This window comes from Ornithodoros turicata, chromosome 5 (genome assembly GCF_037126465.1).
Source record: "Ornithodoros turicata isolate Travis chromosome 5, ASM3712646v1, whole genome shotgun sequence".
NCBI lineage: Eukaryota > Metazoa > Arthropoda > Arachnida > Ixodida > Argasidae > Ornithodoros > Ornithodoros turicata.
The window spans coordinates 14,163,131-14,183,563 of NC_088205.1; the positions used below are offsets into that span (position 1 = coordinate 14,163,131).

Sequence of the window (20,433 nt, forward strand, 5' to 3'; positions counted from 1 at the left end):
CTTTCTCTGTCTCTCCCATACCTGGGTAGTAATGTCATTACTGTAATGAAATTACAGTAATGACATTACTACCCAGGTATGTATTGATGTATGTATTGATGTATGTATGTAATGAAATTACAGTAATGAATTATTTTTCTGGTAATTTGTAATGTAATTTAATTACATTTGGGCAGTAATTTCAATGATATTACTTATTACTTTTTACAAAAGAATCGAGTGTGTGTTCTGTGTTGTCACTTGGCAGGAAGAGAGTTACCGACTGGCGACTTAAAAGGATTCCAACGCCCACTATGAACGGTGACGCACGCAGTCGGCGCAGAATAAAATATGTCTTGTGTTTACAACGTAGTGTTGTCTAACAATGAATTTCCACAACCTCAATATCGTTAGGATTAAACTCGCAGTAATTACTTTGTAATCTCATTAATTTTCCGTAGTAATTTTAATGTAATTTCATTACATTTCAAGTGCAATAATGAGTAATGTAATTTAATTAAATTCTAACTGGAGTGATGAGTAATGTAATTTAATTACATTTGAGAAGTAATTTACCCAGGTATGGTCTCTCCCTCTTTTTAAAAGCATCGGTGGTATAGAGCCAAACGCTGTGTAGGTCCGTCAGTGGCTTTCGAGGACCACGTGCTCGTCAGACTGTGTGCGGCACTCTCAAATTCTGGAATTACCACCGGGGTGCCAATCGTTATACTTGTATGCTAATCAATTGAATCTTCAGTCAAGGTGAACGCGTCCGCTATATTTTTATTATTCGCATTTCTCAGTTTCTTTTAACGACGGAAGAGGAAAAAAAAAACTTGGCAATCAAAAGCAATCTTGGAGGTCTTTTTCAAAACTGCGCCTTCGAAAAGTATGATTAGACTTTCAGATGAATTCTTTTATTCCCATATTTGCATGCATATTGGGCCTCTGTGCAATCTCGCCTCTCATATTGTCTCTGTATCATTGTGTTCGAGTGGCAGTCTATCGCGAAGCATTTCTTTTAAAAACGGAGCAGACCGCAGAATGCTCACCACGGCGGAAGCTTCGCATAGAAGAAAATAAAACCCTGTCTTTTTGGAAGTTACAAAGTAAATATTTGCCCAGACACCGAATTGGACGTTTATTTTGTTTCGCTTCTTCCAGGAGCGGAAATACACTGAGATTCAATTTAATATGAAACATTCCCCCCAGTAAAGGGAATAACACACAATAGAACAATGACTATAGCCACTCGCGTTCCTTGTTCCGTCACAACTTTACCTCGTTATCTCACACGATACAAAGTTTCACATTTCCTTGTAGGCATGACCCGCCAGTTCTTTAGGCCTTGTGATGGTGGTTACACATTGGTTTGTAGTTACCGTTGTGATTATTATGCACGTTCCGACTGCTGAAACGTCGTTAAATCTTCATGAAAGCCCAGGACCAGGACATACAAGTATCACCATGTATTCTCCATGAAACGCAGACTCTGTGGCAGTTATTTATACAGGGTGGTCCACCAACCATGGTAGCAATTCATAGTAAAAAACATAGGCCCCGGAGAGACATGCGGTCAAGGGATTTTTTCTGCCAATAACTTTTGCCACATATTGGTACATTTTTATTTCATTTCAATTGACGGAAAGTTAATTTCTTGAAGTGAACTCCGAAATTTCCCAAGGTAACCTAACGTTTTCTTTGCGGAAATGTTACCAATATGTAGCAAAAGTTATTTGCAAAAAAAAAAAAAAAGCCTTTTACCGCATGTCTCTCCGGGGCCTACGTTTTTTCCTATGAATTTCTATCATGGTTGGTGGACCACCCTGTATAGTGGGTGTTGCTGCGAATCCACCATCCTTGCCCGCGTGTTAACCGCAACGGATGACCCCGCCTCCGTGAAGTAGTTAACGTGGGCGGCTTCTTCTACTCTCACACCTGCATCGTGACGTGCACGCTGGTGATCTGTGACGTCAGCAGTACAAGAGCTAGAACGCCTGCGCGTGGGAATTCTCCTTCTGCCGCGCAGCTCGGAAGATGCGCTGGGCTCGTGTTTCTGTTTCTGAAAACGCTACGTCGTGATAGATTAGCCCACTCCACCACAAAGGAAAACATATTTCGTTTTCGGGGTCTTGCATTGCCCTTTTTGCTCTTTTGAGATTATTATATACTGTACCCATCGTAGCGCTCGAGCCACCTAACCACAGGAGCGTTGTTGGCAGCGCTCAATGCCTCGCAAAGATTCCAAGCTTTGCAGCTAAGCTGGAGCGTCTCGAGGAGCGCCATGCAGTGGATCCTGGCTATCACGTTTGTGGAAAGAACGAGGTTGTAAGCAGGGTGTCGAACCGCAAAAAATACGGGTTCGGTTCGGGTTCGGGTGCGCGTTGTTTTGATTTCGTTCCGGTTCAGTTCCGGTTCGGCCAGGCCAGAAATCGAACCGGTTCGCAAACCGGTTCGCAGCCCCGAACCGGTTCGCGAACCGGTTCAACGCTTCCGTTATATATGTTCCATAAAACTGCTTTTATCAGGAAATGCGTGGCTAATAGCTTACTGCTGTTGTCTGCATTGACGTCTCTAGCGGTGAGGTAGCCCTTTAGTGACAGAAATGAGAAATGGATGAACACTTATTGCAACTAGAGTTCACGCTGTTGAAGCGGTGTAGTCCTGCTACTTTCTGTTCCCAAAATATCTTTTTTCACACGCACAGTGCCAGCAAGATACACTTAAAGGAAGCCTAATAAGATGGACAGCGTAACATAGGCGACAGTACTTGCCGGCACACTGCCTTCGCAGCGTGAACCGATCGCCTGCAAGCCTTACTCTGGTCCGAGCTCACAGCAGTGTACTTGTTAATCCACAACACAACGGCAATGTGTCACGACGACACAACTGCGCTACCAATAAGCAGAACCACATTTACTTTTCAAAGCACGACCAATCAAACCGGCACCGTTCTGCGTACGCTCCTTCTCCACTTCTCATGTTTCTGACTTGTTTAATTTGTGCTGCTCGCGTGTAAAGGGAAATCTTGTGCGCTTATTTGATCACATATTCGTCCTGTAGAGCTATATAACTGGCCTACTCCATTCGTGTTTCATTCGTCCGCGTGGCACCTGGTCTCTGAAGAGTAGACGCCGCACCGCGTGCGTGGGGCGCTAGCCGCGGCACTCACAAGGACAACTGCGCTTCAACATGTGAAAGCGTCTTTCAGCGTCTTTTTAGACGCTGAAAGTATACTTACTATACGTCGTCGTCTGACTGCTAGGTGAACATTTCTGAAATTAATGATATAGGCACGTGATGATGATACCAATGTGTCTTCGTTCGGGGATAGAGAGGAACTCTTATGCTGACTTCTTTTATGTCCGAACCGTTTTGTTGCGAACCGGTTACCGCTATTATTTTTTACGGTTCTGCTCCGGTTCGGGTTCAACAGTGTCATGAAAATTTCGGTTCGGGTTCGGTTCCGGCAAAAATAACGGTTCGGGTTCGGGTTCGGTTCGACAGCCTGGTTGTAAGACATTTTCGTGAGTCGGCACCTGTCTGCCATCCACTGTTATACTTCCGTTTTCTCTCTTTGCTGTTTTTTTTTCTTTTTCTTTGATCTACATATTACCTGCCACCTAGCTGCGTCTGCCGTAGTCCTCTATAGGTGAAAGGCTCCAGTTTGGTGGAAACATCTTATTTTTGTCATGCTGAAGACCGAAAGGAGGTAGGCTCGAATCCTCGCCAACCCCTTCCACCGGCTGTGCTGGGTATTCCGGCAGCCTCTCCAGACAGATTTTCCTTTCCAGCAATTAAAGATTCTAGTCTCCTGGATTGCATTTAGTCCCTATTCTACTGCGCTGACCCTGAAACTTCATCCCCAGCAATGCTGCAAATGGTCCCTAAACTTCGCATAAATCCCCCGTGCATTTAGTCGTGAAAGAGAGTAATGCTTGTTGCAATGTACCTCGTTTTCAAAGGGATTCAGAAAACTCTTTTTTTTTTTTTCTTAAAGCGCACATCACACAGGCAGAGTTAACCTTATAACGTTGTCTCGATCCTACATGAAGCCAGGATTCTGTATTGTATAATCTATTCCTCCGTGAAAATGGCATGAGTTGTCTGAGGTGAGTGCATGTGTCCTCTCGCTACTCGCCAATTAAGAATACAAAGGATAGAGAGACAATGGCTCCAACCAGCTCCTCCTCCTCCTCCTCATCTTTCTGTACTCTTACTCTGGAATTCATTTGCCTCCCGCATATTTGCCATGTTCCAAGTCGGACCTTAATTCCGAAATTGAGTTCCGTTTGTGCAGCTATTACTTCCCCCTTATGTCTTGTTCGAAGCCGCTCTCTCGTGAGCTAATTTTGATTGCCACTCTCCGCTTTGGCTAATAGCACCTGCCTTCTTTTGATGGACGAGCTCTGCGAATCGCTCCTGGCCCGCTACTCGCTTTCTTCGTCTTTTAATCGGCCAGTCAACTGAACTCCACTTGCGAGATGAATTTGTTAAAATATAGCCTGTCATCCGGCCGCATTTTGTAATTGCGTGCGTAATTAATGAGACTCAGTCGGCGCGTTCGCGTTTTTTTGCTCGCACGTAAAACATCTAGGAAGAAAATAATTTCCTACGAAGGCTAAGTTAACTTTTCAAAGTAACCTAATGCGAAATATATTTGATTAGTTCAGTACAATGGAAATGAGTTTGTTGTCTATTTCTTCTTGAGAGCTTGTAATAGCTTAACATTATCTATCCATCTGTCTTTCTATATCTATCTATCTTAACAGATCTATAATACAATACAAAGTAAAAAGCGACGCCAAAGCCCTATTAACTGTGGTTACACTGAGGGAGGGTAAAACGGGTAGGAACACTTTATTACAATTAACATCAGATCTATACACAGTACTCACGCTACATGTACCGTAATTTCACGCGTATAAGCCGCACCGCAAATAAGCCGCAGGACGGGTTTTTAGGAACGTTTTGAAAATTTTCTGGCAGATAAGCCGCGGTCAATACGATACGACTGATTTGTGCGACAAAGGAGACCATAGAGGGCCATGAACCATACTCCATGTGGTCCATACTCCGGGATCGGCATAGTGTACAACAAAGGAGACCAGTTCTAGAGTTCTATGAAGATCGGATTGTGCCCTTGTTGGGCGTTTTTCGTGGACTGATGGGTCAGTGCGCATAGGTGGGGAAGTTACTTTTATTTTGTAGTGCACTACCGTTACCCACTACTTTTTCGAAAAGTAACGCGTTACGTTATTCGTTACTGTTGCGGTAGTAGGTAACGCGTTACTAACGCCGTTACTTCTGATAAGTAATGCCGTTACTTTTGCATTACTTCACCAGTTGTCCTTATTATATGTACCATTTTTGGTTGAGTCACATAAGTGCATTCCGCAAATGAATACAAGCACAAACAAGGTCACGCATGAACACAACTTACATGTACGATTTATTGCAACGCAGAAGTAGTTGATGTTCAAAATTTTCATCTGTGAGCTTCGCCCGTTGGGCTGAGAGGACGCCTAATGACCGGTGAATGCTCCTTGTCAAGGTTGATAGCGACGGTGACCTTTTATCTCATACAGTACAAATTCAAACAGCCAATTCCTTGGTACTTTGTTACTTGTTCAGAGGGTAGAGGCTATTTTTCTGCCGCTTTTGCCCCATTCGTCCGAAAAATACCAGAGGGAGTGAAAAACAGAGGTGGTAAACAAAGGTGACATCTCAACCAGGGTAGGTCAATGACCCTTCTTTTGCGTTCTTCGTGGGTGTCGATGTGACCTTGTTATCATTGTTGAAGATGACTAGAAAAAATCGGGGATTTTCCCGGATTCTGCAGGCACGATCCTCGCTCAAGCTTTCAAGTTTCCAAACACGCAGTAACGCATAACGCCGTTACGCGTTAGTTGTTAAAAATGTAATGACGTTACGTTACTCATTACTTTTCTCCCAAAAGTAATGCGTTACCATATTTCACTACTCGAATGTAACGCGTTACCGGTAACGCACTACTTTGTAACGCGTTACTCCCCACCTATGGTCAGTGGTCTTCCAGGAGACGTGAATCACTGTCATCACATTCGTTAAAGCTGCTTGGGGGAATGACCCAGGAAAATCAATCCACTCGAATGTGGACCCGTGCCTGTTACGCACTGTTCGTGCATCGGCAGGGCAGTGCTGTTCCAGAGACACTGTCGGCCCTTTCGTTAAAACCGGCGTATGGGAAATTACTAGGAAAAAATAGTCAGCAGATAAGCCGCACCGGTGGATAAACCGCAGAGTGCCCGTAGAGAAAAAAAAATCGCGCATAAACCGCGGCTAATACGCGTGAAATTACGTAGTTGCAGTTGGAAGTTGAAGTTGATTATGTTGGTGTTGGCGAAAAAAAATTAAAGGAAGAGATTGAATTCATCACACGACAAAACGAGAGTACAGGTTGTGTAGTGCATTTTTACGAGAGACCTAGTTTGTAGCATGGAGATGCTACTACATTACTTGAGAAAGATACCGCTGGTCAGTCACAAATGTGTCCGCGTCTGTGTGGATGTGGGTGTGACTAGCACCAATGTAAGAGACAAGAAGATGAGTTTTTTTTAAGATGAGTGCGTGTACCCAGTGTTCCTCTGTGGCTTTGCGCGTTGATGACAACAATAACAACAACAATAATAAATGATGACGATGAGATGTGGTGTTTCACCGCGGTGGTGCGGTACCCTACCCTATTGCACGTGGAAAATTATGTGAAGATGATGAAGGAAGGATGAAAACACAAGAAAGAACTAAAGCGTCTGGAGTAATTCAGTGGACGACAGGAAGTCCGGACCGGAAAACGGAACCTGTAGGTTCGAGTCATCCTTTTGGTTATTTTCCCATCCACTGCCATTCCTTAATGCTACCAGAAGCACCGAAAACTTGGAAGCAGTCAGTCGGTATCACGCGACGCTCTGTACTGTGACGAAGCTGCAGTTTTGACAGTATCGAAACACAACATATATTAAAATTTTAATTATCTTACAGCGCATCAACTCCGCGTGAAGTAGAGCCGGATGTGATTTTATGGAACTTGATATTGCGATTATATTCACTGGGAGATCCAGTATCGATCTGGAAATATACTCTATAATGCCTTCCACTTAAAATCTCTAGTCAACGCGTCACTTGCAGGACAGGACAGAAGCCCCCACAAGGGCATATAAACACAACCTATGAAAGTTAATTAAGAACTCCAGTACGATAGGCTCCTAACTTGCGTATTTCGTGAGACTTATAAGTTGCTGCCTGACATAATGTGCAGCGTTAAGCTAGAACTCTATTATCTCATCAAGAACAAGAACGCTCCCAGCCTCTGGCGAGATATTTGTAAGAAAAACATCTACGCAAGTTTTTATTACAAAGCCGTTCCCCATTAAGACGTGCCTGCTTAAAGAGTCTCCGCGCGGTGCTTGCTGTGGATGTTTACAAATCGGTTGTCTTGGACTAAGCAAACATGAACTGTGTGTTTCCGACATTCAATTTTCTCGAAAAACCGTTATACAATCCGAGCGGAATGAGAAAGGAACAAAAAAGAAGGGATAAAATGGCCCTAAGCACAAGTAATCAATAACCCCTAGCACATGTTTTGGTTTTCAATGGGCGCATGTTTTTCGTTCTCCAGAGCGCAGTGTGATCGGCAAAAAAGAATGCAACTGAAATAGCGCAGACAGAGATTGTTCATGTTTGATGAAATGTTCCTAAATCCGGCGAAAGCGGCTTTTCATCGGTTTTAAGCGATAGCTCGCTAGTGGCTATGATAATATTTTTATAGGGGAAACAGCGAATTTTCTTATAAGAGAAACAGCGAATTTTCTTTAAGAATGAGCAGCTTATTTCTTTCTTTCTTTCTTCTTCTTTTTTTTTCTTCTGGATTTGATCGTGTCCCTTGATCCCTATGAGTTTATCTGTGTGCGAATCGCCGTGAACACTTGTACACCACCGTACAACATGGTGCTCATGCAGGCCCTAGGTCATTTGCTACGCTGTTTGGTAGCGGTGTCGTAAGTTTTCCATTGTTGTGGTTCCCACATTTTCACGTGTTGATGTATTTATTGGGAACGAAGAAATGAAATGTTTAGGCTTTCACAGCAACAACTGGCCAATGAAATTACATTAGGATGTGCAAAAATTTGCATTTCTTTTGCGTTTTTCTGTACAAGATACTCAGGTTAACGAAATATTGACTTTAAAATTAAGATAAGTGTATAGGTTATAATTTTATATGAAATGAAAAAAGCAAAAACATATCTAATCTAATACATGCATGCTTTATATTGTAGCATGTATGCATATTTACATATATGTGTTGATAATATACAGATTGGTTTGGCCCAATTTCTGAATTGTATTGTCTATCCCATTGCTTCGCCTATTTTGTCAGTCTATCTGTTTATCCAGACGTAGACCAAGTTGCGGCAAAAGTCACTTGCATATCACATAAAACGGCATAGACGTTGGCAAGGCGTAGCATAAACTCCATGATGAAGAAACACCTGAGCTTGTGCGAGCGAAAAGATAGACGACACAGGCAAACAACTCAACGAACGGTAACCGACGGTAACGCAAACGATAAACGGTAACGCAAAGCAACGGAGTCAGGTCACGTGAAATAAATCCTCGAACTATGAACAGATGAACCATGATTGGAGAAATGTGAAAACTTTAAATATTTGTATATTTCATTAAGCAGATCCGGACCAACTGCCACTGAATGTGAATATTTTTGCAGGCCTGGCAGTGGGAAACTTCTGAAGGACCAAACTGACAGATTCGTTGCATTGGCGCCAACATGAAATGTAAGTACTTTCAAATCATTGCTTCCCCGACGGCAGTTATGCGACGCCCAGGTGACGACCTTGCTGTCAGTACCTTGATATATGTAGATTCTTTCGTCTCTCCCCTTTTACAGCATTGACATCCTAAGTCACATCACGTTGTACACGTACCTGAGCCCTGACGTGACGTCAGCAAGGTCGAAAGTGCGTTGGTGAACTCTGTCTGCGTATGGTGAAGACTACTGCGTCGTCTGCTACGATATATGCGCCATTTTGTCTCCAAAGCGCAACCTGCGCTGCTTTGGCGAAACTCTACACTCCTTGTCAACTTCCTCTGCAGTTTCCAATGGTAGTTTCCTCAATGCCCTCAACGTGACCCCAGGAAAGCCTCCATATACTGGCAGAACTCCGTAAAATATATCTCTGAGGGACCAACTATGGGTAATCGAAGTATGACTTATAGAATAAAATTACCCTTTCACAAAAATCATATCGTTGTAAATTTTAGGGGAACGGAGCTGGGAGAAACCTTATTGTTCTCAATCCCATGTCTCTTTTTACTTGTTTGCATTCCTTGTTCTGCTCTGGTGCCTTAGTTTCAGCTGCCTAATGCTTTAGCTATCTCAGTTTTCAAAGGGACGAATGTCTAGGTACCCTATTTTATCATTAGTTTGCACGTGTTACTCTAATTCACCTGTCTATGTTAAACGCAGGCGACTTGCTTGCAGCCATCTGTCATAGATTTGGGCCCGAGACGCACTGAAGTCACCCTCAGCGGGTTATTGTCTAATAGTTGTGTAATATTATTATAGGATGTTTGGAGAAGTCGGTGGAAACAGAGTATCCAAGCATTTGTCACCGGTAGCGTAAAAATGGTGGCTTTGCGGCGTTCGCTTCTGCAAAGGGTGACTCCCTATACACAGAAACACCATAATGATGAAATGTCTCCTATGCCCTCAACTTATGTGCTCGGCTCCTACCACTTCACTCGGGAAAGTGTTTTGTAGTGATCGAACTACACTGTAAGAAAAAAAGGAGCAATTTTACTCCTTTTGGGGACTAAATGCATTGCCACAAAAATAGTCCCTTGCAGGAGTAAATGCACGGGAGTAAATGAATGTCATAGAATGGAGACTGCATTTAAAGCTCTGCCCTAAGAGTCCCATGTACACAATTCGTGCGCATGCATGTAAATACTTCGAATCAAAACCGTCAACCGTGATATATCGAGTGATATAAAATCTTACGACATACATAGGGTACAATTTGCGAAGAAAGAAGCACTAACTGTTTCTTACTCTGTGTGTGTGTGGAAAATTGCTAAGTTGGCTGAGTTATACAGCCTAGGCCATCAAATCGACCAAGAGCACATATTTACGTAGTCGGTTGCATTCGGAAGACCATTTGCGAAGTTCATTGGCAATTTGCAGTCCTCTGGAGTAAATGTCGGGGTTAGGGGACTAAAATGGGGAATAATTGGCAGTCTAGGGGACTAGGAGCTGCAATTACTCCCCATTATACTTTTTTTTTCTTCTTCTTAGAGTGTACCAAACCACTACTAAGCACAGGTTTCACACTTAGCATCTCGCTGCGCTCCTTTAATACACAATCTATGTGGATCGTACCTCTTGAATCCCTCTGAAGGAAGCTTCTAATGTACACAACCCTTTCGAATTCGGTCCCGCAGCGCGAAATCTCTGCTGGAGACTGATTTAAAGAACGATAACCAATGTATAGCTCCCTGTCAAAAACTTTTCAGCTGTTTTAATTTTTATTTTTTATCTTCGTTTTTTTTTTTTTTTCCTTTCCGGCGCCCCACGAAGCTCTCGGTCCGTGGATCCGCGTCTATAAGGGTTGCTGATTTATTTATGAGCAGAAAATCGACAGTATTGCGGATGGGTGCATTTGTCGAGCTTGGTTTGTCAACGTGGTGAAAATGTTCCTGTCTGAGATGGATATAGAATAAATAAAACTAGAACAGAAAGCGCGTCTGCCGGAGATTCTCCCGATACAATGCATATTTTTTCTCTTCTCTTCGCATCATCAATGTTTTCTAAAGCGTGCGCATTTATGTTCCTCGAACGGAGTTGAATGATGGTGGAAAACAGGTGAAGGTTTTGCACTTTCGGGGATAGGTACGTTGGTATGGAGACACAGGGACGTGCTCAAAGGGGTGCAAGCGGGATGACTTAGCAAATTGAACTTGTACAAGAGGTTTGTTTCTACATTTCCTGCTTAGAGGCGTTAGCTTTGACAGTTCCTCGTTTAACATTAAAAAGATTGTGCTCTATTGTCGCACCAGTTCAATGTTGCGATACGTGTGTTATGTGTACGCATGCCGATCGTACGTCGATGCATTGAGGAAAAATGTGCGATCAGTTGATAATTGCGCCATCTTTCTTCCGCATGTATCTTAACCTCCATATATTATGAAGCCTACGCATCTTCCTATGGTGAACCGCACTGAAAGTACATGGTAGCTTCCTATAAAAGTTTACAAGGTGGCCTCTATCTTGATTGTTTTCCGATAAGGATTTTGTGGATTTTAGTTGCAACTTTGGATTGTGATTTTGAATTGTGAAACATAATTGTGAAACTACAATGCCATGAGCACCGCTTCATCTCTTCTGAACAACATTACTCCGATGACATGGCAGCGATGTGGTCACGGTACCAGATGCTGGTTGCTGCTGCCATTAGCAAGGATACCGTCGAAAGAATAGAGAGTTAAGTAAGGGATATGGTGGCGGTTCCGCGCAATGCGCAAAGCTCTGTTTATGCATTGCGCGTACGCAGAACCACCAACGCTATCCCTTACGTACGCTATGGCGATAGCGTACGATATACTAAAACTCTCTATTAGAGAAGGGGGGAGAATATGTTTATTTAGAAAAAAGAAAGGAACCGTCAGCCAGACGGAGGCAGTGTTGTACGTAGCGCCGTTACTAGTAGCGGCGCTACCGTATCCGTTACATTTTTCGGTAGCGGAGTAGAGATCGCGCTACTTTTTTAAACTGGTACCGAAAGAAGTACTTCCGCTACAAATTTGCGGTAGCGCAATCTTTGAGCGCTACCGCTACTTTCCGAGCTGGGGTTCGCGACAACTCGACTTCGACCTATCATCAAGCCTCCTCTCTGCCTGCCTTCGATCAGGCTGCCCGATATCACACAACTCATTCTGGGAAGACCGGGCAAATAGCCGAAAGGAGGGCACAGAGGCCGTTATCTTACAAAGAGGATGTGTCCTCCACGTGTTCCCTATTTGGGATGAACCTTCTTGAAGATTTGGTGCATTGTCGGAATTGTCTGCAAACTGACGTCACTCCATTCTGGAGCCGTCCTCGCTAGCTATGAGTTATGACATTCCACATGACATTGCACCACGTACGCTTAGGTGCTTGACAGTTGCCATTTCTTGTCCGCTGCAATGGAGGGACCATGGCCTGCTACAGTACAAAACAGTAGCGTGGTGTTCAGATGTCTACTATGCGCTTCGGTGGGAAAGCTTTATCTGTGCGTCAAGGAAGTCAACGTCCAATTTGAAAAAGCACACCATGGTATGTTTACTAACTTCTCGTTCCGAGCAATCCGAGTTCTTTTTGTGACAAAGCTGCTGAGCCTTTTATCGGTAGACTTGCTTTGTGCTTTATTTGCTTTAGAGGAAGAGAAAAAGATATGCAGGATACCGAGTAGGCTTTAGTAAATCTGTAAAAAACAGGTTTTCAAAATTTTAGCCTTCAGGCAACCTACGTGTAACGTTCATTGGACGTCGATTTATTGTTTTAAGATATTGTTTTATTTTATTATTTATTATTTTAAGACGTTTGAAGTACGTCATCAACGATACTGTTTGTTTCTTTCCTAAAAAGTAGCGCATGAAGTATCGCGTTACTTTTTACGGGTAACGGTGGCGGTATTCCGCTACTGTTAGGTACGTGTAACGATATCGGGATGTCGTTACTTTTTGCTCAGGTAGCGCGTATCGGTATTGCGCTACCTTTTTCGGGTAGCGAGTACAACACTGGACGGAGGTCGGCTTGCTATTCAAAAAAAAAAAAAGAAAAATGGGAGAAGAAAAGGAATAGAAAATGAAGAAAAGAAAAGGAAGGAGAAGAAAAAAGGAGAAAAGGGGAACGAAAAGAAAAGGACAAGAAGAACAGAAAACGGGAAAGAAAAGAAAAGGAAAAGAGAGTTCTATTAGAGAGTTCTAGGAAACCGTAAGCGCCTTCCTACTCCGTACCGCTGTCAGTCAGTAGAGAGTTTTAGAACATATTTCTTTCTTTCTTTACCCTCAGGTCAGGGAATTACAGAGGTGAGTGGCATAATAAAAGGAACATACAACAAATTACATGCAAAGTAATTCATCGTACGCTATCGCCTTTCCGTACGCAAGGGATAGCGTTGATTGTTCTGCGCACGCCAATAACAGAAAGAGGGCTTCGAGCAGTGCTCAGAACCACCAACGGTATATGTTGCGTACGCTATAGCCTTTGCGTTCGACGTACTAAAGCTCTCTAATCAGCAACGTGACGTCACCCACTTCAAACGAATCACGCAATTGGCTTATCATGTTTTCGGAAAGGTTATCGTGAAACTTCTACGTTAGCCTAAAACTCTCTAATGACAGCGTCAACGAGCCTATCATTAAGAGGAACGCAATACGTATCGCGTCAAGGCTACTTCCCACCTGTCCTACAAGGATAACCGACAGACGATGCCTTTCCAATATCTGCATGCTATAATTACCTGTTCCAGAGTCTCTTTACAAATGAGGGGACGCCACGAAGTAGCACCTTCGGCAAAACAAGCCTCGAACGAGTCCGTGTTTGTATTGGGAAGTTGGAGCCGTGTTTGGTCACTGATGCGGGACCCACCTAAGACCGATTCCAAGTCAATTCGAGGTTCAGGTGGCCGTGGCTAATTGGAAATTTGGTTGACTCACGTGCAGTGGACCGAGTGAGCAATTTCCGAGGAAGCCATTTTATTGCGTCGGCATGATGGGATTCATTTGCTGTTTACGAGTCGTAACTCGGCTCTTCTTGCAAATGGGGGTCGCTCGCGCCTCTGGACTGGAACTAGACTTCCCTGTGTTGGTTCCCGTCGGACTTTACACCTTTTATATTGGATGGACTTTGTCTTTCTTTCTTTTATTTATTTTTCCTTTTTTTCTTACTTGCGCGCGACTCTTCTAGCGGAATGCAGTCGTAAAAATGTTCACGCTCGCAGCACAGTGGGGGAATGTTTTTTTTGTTTTGTTCTTGATGTTCGATGTGCTCGTATGCATGACTTACTCTTAACGCTTCTGTAACTGTTACCTCAAAACTGCAAACGAGGCAAATGTACTATGCTGTGATCGCCGACATAAAACAGCGACGCTGCGAATAATTGCGATCCTGGAATTTTTGTTCTGCTTGGATTGCGATTGGATTGCGAAGTGTGCTTTTAAAATTTCAAGGAAAGTTTAGTTTAACAACTTTACAAGTCACATACCTATCTCTTAGCTATACGATCCAGAAAGATGCATATGTGAGGCTAAGGTAACTTGTCTTGTTCCGGTCGCAGTTCACGTCGAACCGCTCTAATACAGATGTATCGGTTATTACTAGGCAGTTTTGATTAAATATTTTCGCCATTACAGTTGTTAACGGTGAGCGCTTTGTAGGTGCCTTGCCTGTGATTCTGAATATGTTTTTTTTTTTTTTTAGAATCTTGAACACTTCTTCACAAGATTTATTGTCATCAAGTGGGGAACGTACCTGTGGAGGTAGGCTTCTTTACACGTGCTCCAAGTCCAACCTACGTACTGGTGAAAAACGTCGTCTGGCATTGATATACAGCTCCCGTCGACCTTAATAATAACACTTAAAAAAAAAAAAGTCTCATTTCCAAGCGCGATAACAGCGACCGGGGGGCGCTGGAGGAATGTTATGCTAACAAAATCCTTGCGTTAAACTAATAGAATAATTTTATTTTGTTCAACTAAGATTTCCTTCTGGCCCCAAGGGTTGCTGTAATCGAGCTCGGGAACGAGACCTTTTCTTTTTTTTTTTTTTTTTTTCAGGTGTTACTGTTAAGGTTGACGGGATCTGTACCAGAAAGTCAACAACGCAGTCAATCCGATTAAGACGAATTAGAAACGTGCATTACACCTGCCACGGTGGACCAGTTGCCAGCATGCAGCTTCTCAGTGTTTTACCGAAGAATCAAAAATAACAAAGACGGTTAAGAGCATCAGCTGTTTACTATATACATTAAAAATTAATTAATTATTTTTGATTCTGCATCGCCGGAAACTTGCACATTGTTTTTCTTCACGTTCTACGATTTTACCGAAGACTAAAATTCCATTAAAAGAAATAAAAATAACGTGTTCACTCATTAATTCCAAGGTCGGAATGGCATTGATCGAAGACATCCTGTCCTGTGTGCTGAGATTTCGTTAAAAAAAAACTTTCCGATGGGCAAAACACCGACGAACAACCGCAGCGTCGCTTAGAATCATGTAGTTGTCTCGCTACGTAAATGCCCGGCGTATTATGCGAATAAAACAGTCGGACAGAGAAAGGGCCGAGCTAAAAAGTGTTGCCAAACAGTACGTAACCTACGAGGCACGGCTTCCTAATGCCCCGAGTCTCACTGGCATCAGTTCATTCTATCGCGTCGTTTCTTTGGAAGGTTATCGTTAATTACGCACGTTCCGTCACATCTAAAACGACAGAGCAACAAACGTGCGTACGTATAAACGATTTCGTGCTGCGTCGCCCAAGTGCCGCTGCGTGGTAACGAGGCGGTTATGCAGCATCAATGTACGGCAGCACTCTTTAGCCCCAAGCAAATTTTGCCTATTTCCCCGAGTTTCGCTCCGGAGGCATTTTTCCTGGTGCGTATTGTTAAGCCCGCGCCGAAACGAATTTGAGATGAACGCGAGCGATTGCATGGAGTTCGCTCATAAAGCGCTCCTACAGGAACCTGCTCCGAAATTACAAAGTTTTTTACGCTTAAAATAGCTACGCTTTCTGTTCAGTTGGGTGTCTTTGAAACCAGACACCACGCACGTGACCTTTATGCTTTGCGGCGTATGTAGTGTTTGCGTGTTAGTGCGAGAGTGATGCGCGAGAGAACGTGAATTTGCGGCTTGCTTTTGCCGCTGTGCAGTTGACTCTGAATGAACAGTAACACGCCCTCTGTAGCACTACGAGTGAACATAGAGAGCTTTACTGCTTCGTAAGTAGTCGCTATGTGTACGCAACGAAATTGTAGGCGTATGTTTATATGCGCCGAAAGTGGCTTTGCGTTTTGCGCGTGCGCAGTGAGGACACCATATGATTTGCATACGCAAGACAATTGCGTACGCCTCAACTAGAACTCGTTATTATACAGTTTTAGTGCATCGTACGCTATCGCCTTTGCGTACGATGCACTAAGCCTCGCTGTTGACGGGAGAAAATGTGTGCACCCCGACGGTATTCAAAATCGAAGTTAAAATGCAAATAAAATCAAAATTATTTACGTGGAGTGCTCACTAAAAAAGGCTCGTGTTCCCTCATTAGAAATTAGAGTAGAGCATGAAATAAGACAATTGTCGAAGAATCCAGTCAGCGGCGCAACTTAAACGCGTGGCTCCATTCCAATAGTTTGGACAGGCATTCTCGACTGCTTTACTGACTGCTTTACTTTGTTGCTCGACAGAAATTTAAGTCTTGCATGTCCATCCCTCTGCTAGTCTCGGTTTGGGCATTTTTAATCAGCGGATAAAACTGTTCACTGTCACGAATATTTACACATATACCTTCGCGTTCATTAAAATAACTTATCTACTAATCTTCTGCCACAGCTTTATGTCCTATGCAGCAGCCGATACCACTCAAAGTTCGATCAGTAATAAAAAATTGCAATGAAATTACCATTTTTTAACGAAGAATGAGAAGGAACGCCTCTTCTACTGCCTCTTATTGTCCCAATAAATTAGCGAAAGAAGCGCCATACCACCCGCACTGCTCGGGTAAAGTACTGTAACGATGAAAATCTCGGGATCCTTAGAAATGCTAGCGTTCGTACTAACCTTAGAAGCCATGAACACGAAAATGCAATTTCTCAATCCCGTCAGTTGCTTTGGAGCACTACAAATACCAACGCTCTCCAGAGAAACTCTTATTTCTTTTACTGTAGACTTTTATGCAAAGAGGACACCACAAACGCAAATATCCCCTACGCAAATCAAGATATCCGGCGAACACACAACTCTTTTCTGTGTTTATCTTTCTTTCCTCTCTCTCTTTTTTTTATGGACAGTTCCATACTATAAGGTCCGCTTTGGCCATAATCAATCATTCATACACTTTGCATGAGAACTTTGCGAGCTCATATTTCTTTCGCTGCGTGTATCCGGGTCTTTCCAGTGGTGCGGCCCAACGGCGACTTTTCTTAGAGCAATGGCTCTCGAGGCGGTCATCCAGAAGGTTGCCTAGGCAACGCGTACGCTCCGATGGGACTTCCATAAGCACTGGGATAAGAGCTCATTTTTCATCTGTGCAGATGAGGAACCCAGAATTTGTACTTCGAATTACAGGCACTATTTCCGGAGCGCGTTGTGGACCATCGGCGCTGTTGCTCCAAATGAGATAATAGACTAACTCATCCGATGATGTTTCTTTGCCCCCTCATCATTGTGGGTATGTTTGTGTGGAAAACATTGGCGGACGGAGATGGTCAACAAAGATCATCTACTACAGGGGAAAAACAAAAACAAAAGAAGAAGAAAGCAAAGAGGGGAGGAGAAAGCCTAGATATCTACGGTCACTGGTGGTGTTGGTGCAATGTTTTGTGTCCTGTTGTGACTTCCATGCTTTTGTGCACGAACATTATCTGGCCATGAGGGCTTCATGCCATACCGAGGACAAGGATGTACATACTATCATTATTCATTCATATTCTCATCACCTCGCGATTCCATATCTCATACTAGCCAGTGTTTCGTGCGGCGGCGCGAAGTCAATGCGCTCGAAGTACGCCCGCCTCTCTCCAACTAAGCTTGTCATGTCTACCGGAAGTGGTAGCTCTTCGCAGTAGCATTTCAGCGACGTCTTTCTCTTGTCTCATGCATGCACTTTTTCTTGTAGAACGATCTTTAGAGAAGTATTTCGTGCATCAATGCGCGAAGAGGATCCTCTTCAAGTATTTTGCCTTGTTGTTTTTCTTCTTTTCTAAAACGTGAGGCTCACGCGATACAAATGTCAGCGCGAAAATGTTTCTCGCACACCTTGTACCTGCGTACGCCAAGTGTTGACCCTACACACCGTGTACGCCCCCTTTTTGTGCGTGTGTGTGTGTGTGTCTGTTTTTCTTTTTTGAAGGAATAGCAAGTCGGCCTACGCCTGACCCCTTTTTTTTCTCCAATAACCATGTCTCCTCCCCCCCGGTGTAGTATTTTTCTTTCTTTTTACTGGACCGGGCACAGTCGATCACCTCCTAACATGTCCACCTACAGATACCAAGCTTGCTGGTTCGAACCCGACAGATGACGCCTGCAGCCTGGTGGTGCGGTACAAGTTGCTTAGACACGTTGGCACTCTAGGCACACTAAATACTGTGTGCAGAGTTTTGAGAGCACGTTAAAGAACCCTGCCTCAGGTGGAAAAGAACTAATCCGCAGAACGACAACTGTAACGTCCATCACGATCATAGTTATCATTGTTATCGTAAACATCGTTGTCATCTGTCTACAACTACCATCATTAGGAGGCCAAATCCAAATGCACCTCAGGAACGAAACCAAAGCCCGGAAATTGGGATGTCGCTCTGTGTGATAAAAGAAACAAGTATGCACAAAATTGTCCCAACGAACCTGATGTACATAGGGTACGAGGACTAACGACCGCGTACAGACAGGCATCGCTGAACGAGGAGCCGTAAGTTTAATGCTCTGGCACGAATAATTCCGGGCCGTATAATTACGATGGTACGGCCCGTCTTCAACATCCTGCAGTGGTAGTTTCAATACACGCGGGAGAAATGACGGAGGTCGACGGAGAAATGACGGATCGATGAGAAGATCCATACAGCCTGGATCATGTGCAATTCGTATATAGCGTATCTGCTTGGTTGATAGAGAGGATTCCACTCGGTAGAAAGAAAAAAAGTGTGATAGGAGCATCGTTATATCCGGACGCGCGAAAGAAAAGTTTCGCATCTGTTTCGCACGAATAATTGTGTCGGTAAGTTTCCAGAGGAGTACCCCACCAAAGCTGAAGCGAGAGTAGGAAGTTATAATCTTCATTGTTTGTTGTTTACTTGACGTTTACCTGTCGAGTATTTTACATTCCGTTGATACTTCGCACCTGGGAAAATTCGTATACCATGTCCGTTAGAGCTACGAAATGGTGAAAGCCTTACGTTCGTATCCTGCATATAGCTCGCCCTATTTGATCTATAACACCTAACTTCGCTACAGACATGCCATGAATTGCTATCCAACCGAACAGCTATACTGATACGTAATTTTAGTTGTCAGTACTTGCTTCTTCATATGTTACTCTGCGGTCATCATCGCCGCTTTGGAATCCCATACTATATGTCACTGGGTTTTGCTGCACAATTAAAGGATTTTGCCATCGGCTTTCTGCATATCCTCAAAGTAGTTGTGTCCCTGTAGGCCTAATGGCGGAATTCGTATTATCCGTAATCCCGGCTTCGAAAGGCCGCCCGCCTTCACTATTTCGAAAGGCCGTCCCGCTTTTGTTCTTTTCATTGCCGTATCAGAAGTGTTAAAGCGCTAATTTAGCGCCGCGAATTAAATGCTGCCACGAGCAGTGCGCAGACGTGCGCAGACATGGAGAGCGGAAGGACTGGAAGACAGGGTGCTACTACGCGACTTGGACCGACTTCAGGGAGGACTGCGACAACGTCTCCTTGGAAGGTCAACTGAAAGCCCAGGGACAACACGAGGCAGAGCAGTCGGTGGTTAGATCCTACCATCCTCCCGGTCCATGATAGGCAAGCCTGAGCGATGGGCAAGACACGTAAACAAACACAAACATGAAGGCTTAAAAAAATTCTCCCGGTCGTTGGCTCCAACTTGGAGGTACCTGGGGTACTAGAAGGTACCTGGAGGTACGAACGAATGTGGTACCCACTCGACCCGCGTCACTTAACCTACCTGGTTGCCTAGCGACCCATTCCATAAATTTATCAGCTTTTACAAATCTTCTAACCCTACACCGTCGTCCAGGTACCAGGGCTGGGCAAGATACTTCAAAAAAGTATCTTCGATGCCGATACTCGATGCCCTCAAAAATTTTATTTCCGATACCGATACAAGATACAGAACCGAAATTGATTTTCGATACAGATACTCGGTACTAGTTGTATCGTCGATGCTTCGATACATAACTGAAATCCCGAATATAATACAGCTGGTGCTATGATTAGCGAAGTTTATATTACTGAAATCACAATATAATAAAGCTGGTGTTATGATTCGCGAAGTTTACATCACTGAAATAACATTATAATAAAGCTGGTAATATGATTAGGGAAGTAAAAACATTTATTCGTTATTTCTAGAGCCTTTGGTGTATTTTTATAGCGCACTTTTTCTGACAGGGCTTGAACGTATCCGACCGCACGGATTTAATGACGTTGCACT

At 43.6% G+C, this 20,433-nt stretch overlaps 1 protein-coding gene across 3 annotated transcripts in view; it reads left to right on the forward strand.

Annotated features, from left to right (window-relative positions):
- LOC135394082 (alpha-2C adrenergic receptor-like) overlaps nt 1–20,433 on the forward strand; it is a 380,096-nt gene that overhangs the window by 58,070 nt on the left and 301,593 nt on the right. For all 3 annotated transcript variants that reach the window (XM_064624563.1, XM_064624561.1, XM_064624564.1), the window contains exon 2: nt 8,744–8,810. The gene's annotated coding sequence lies outside the window, so the exon portion shown is untranslated. The remainder of the gene's footprint in view (nt 1–8,743; nt 8,811–20,433) is intronic.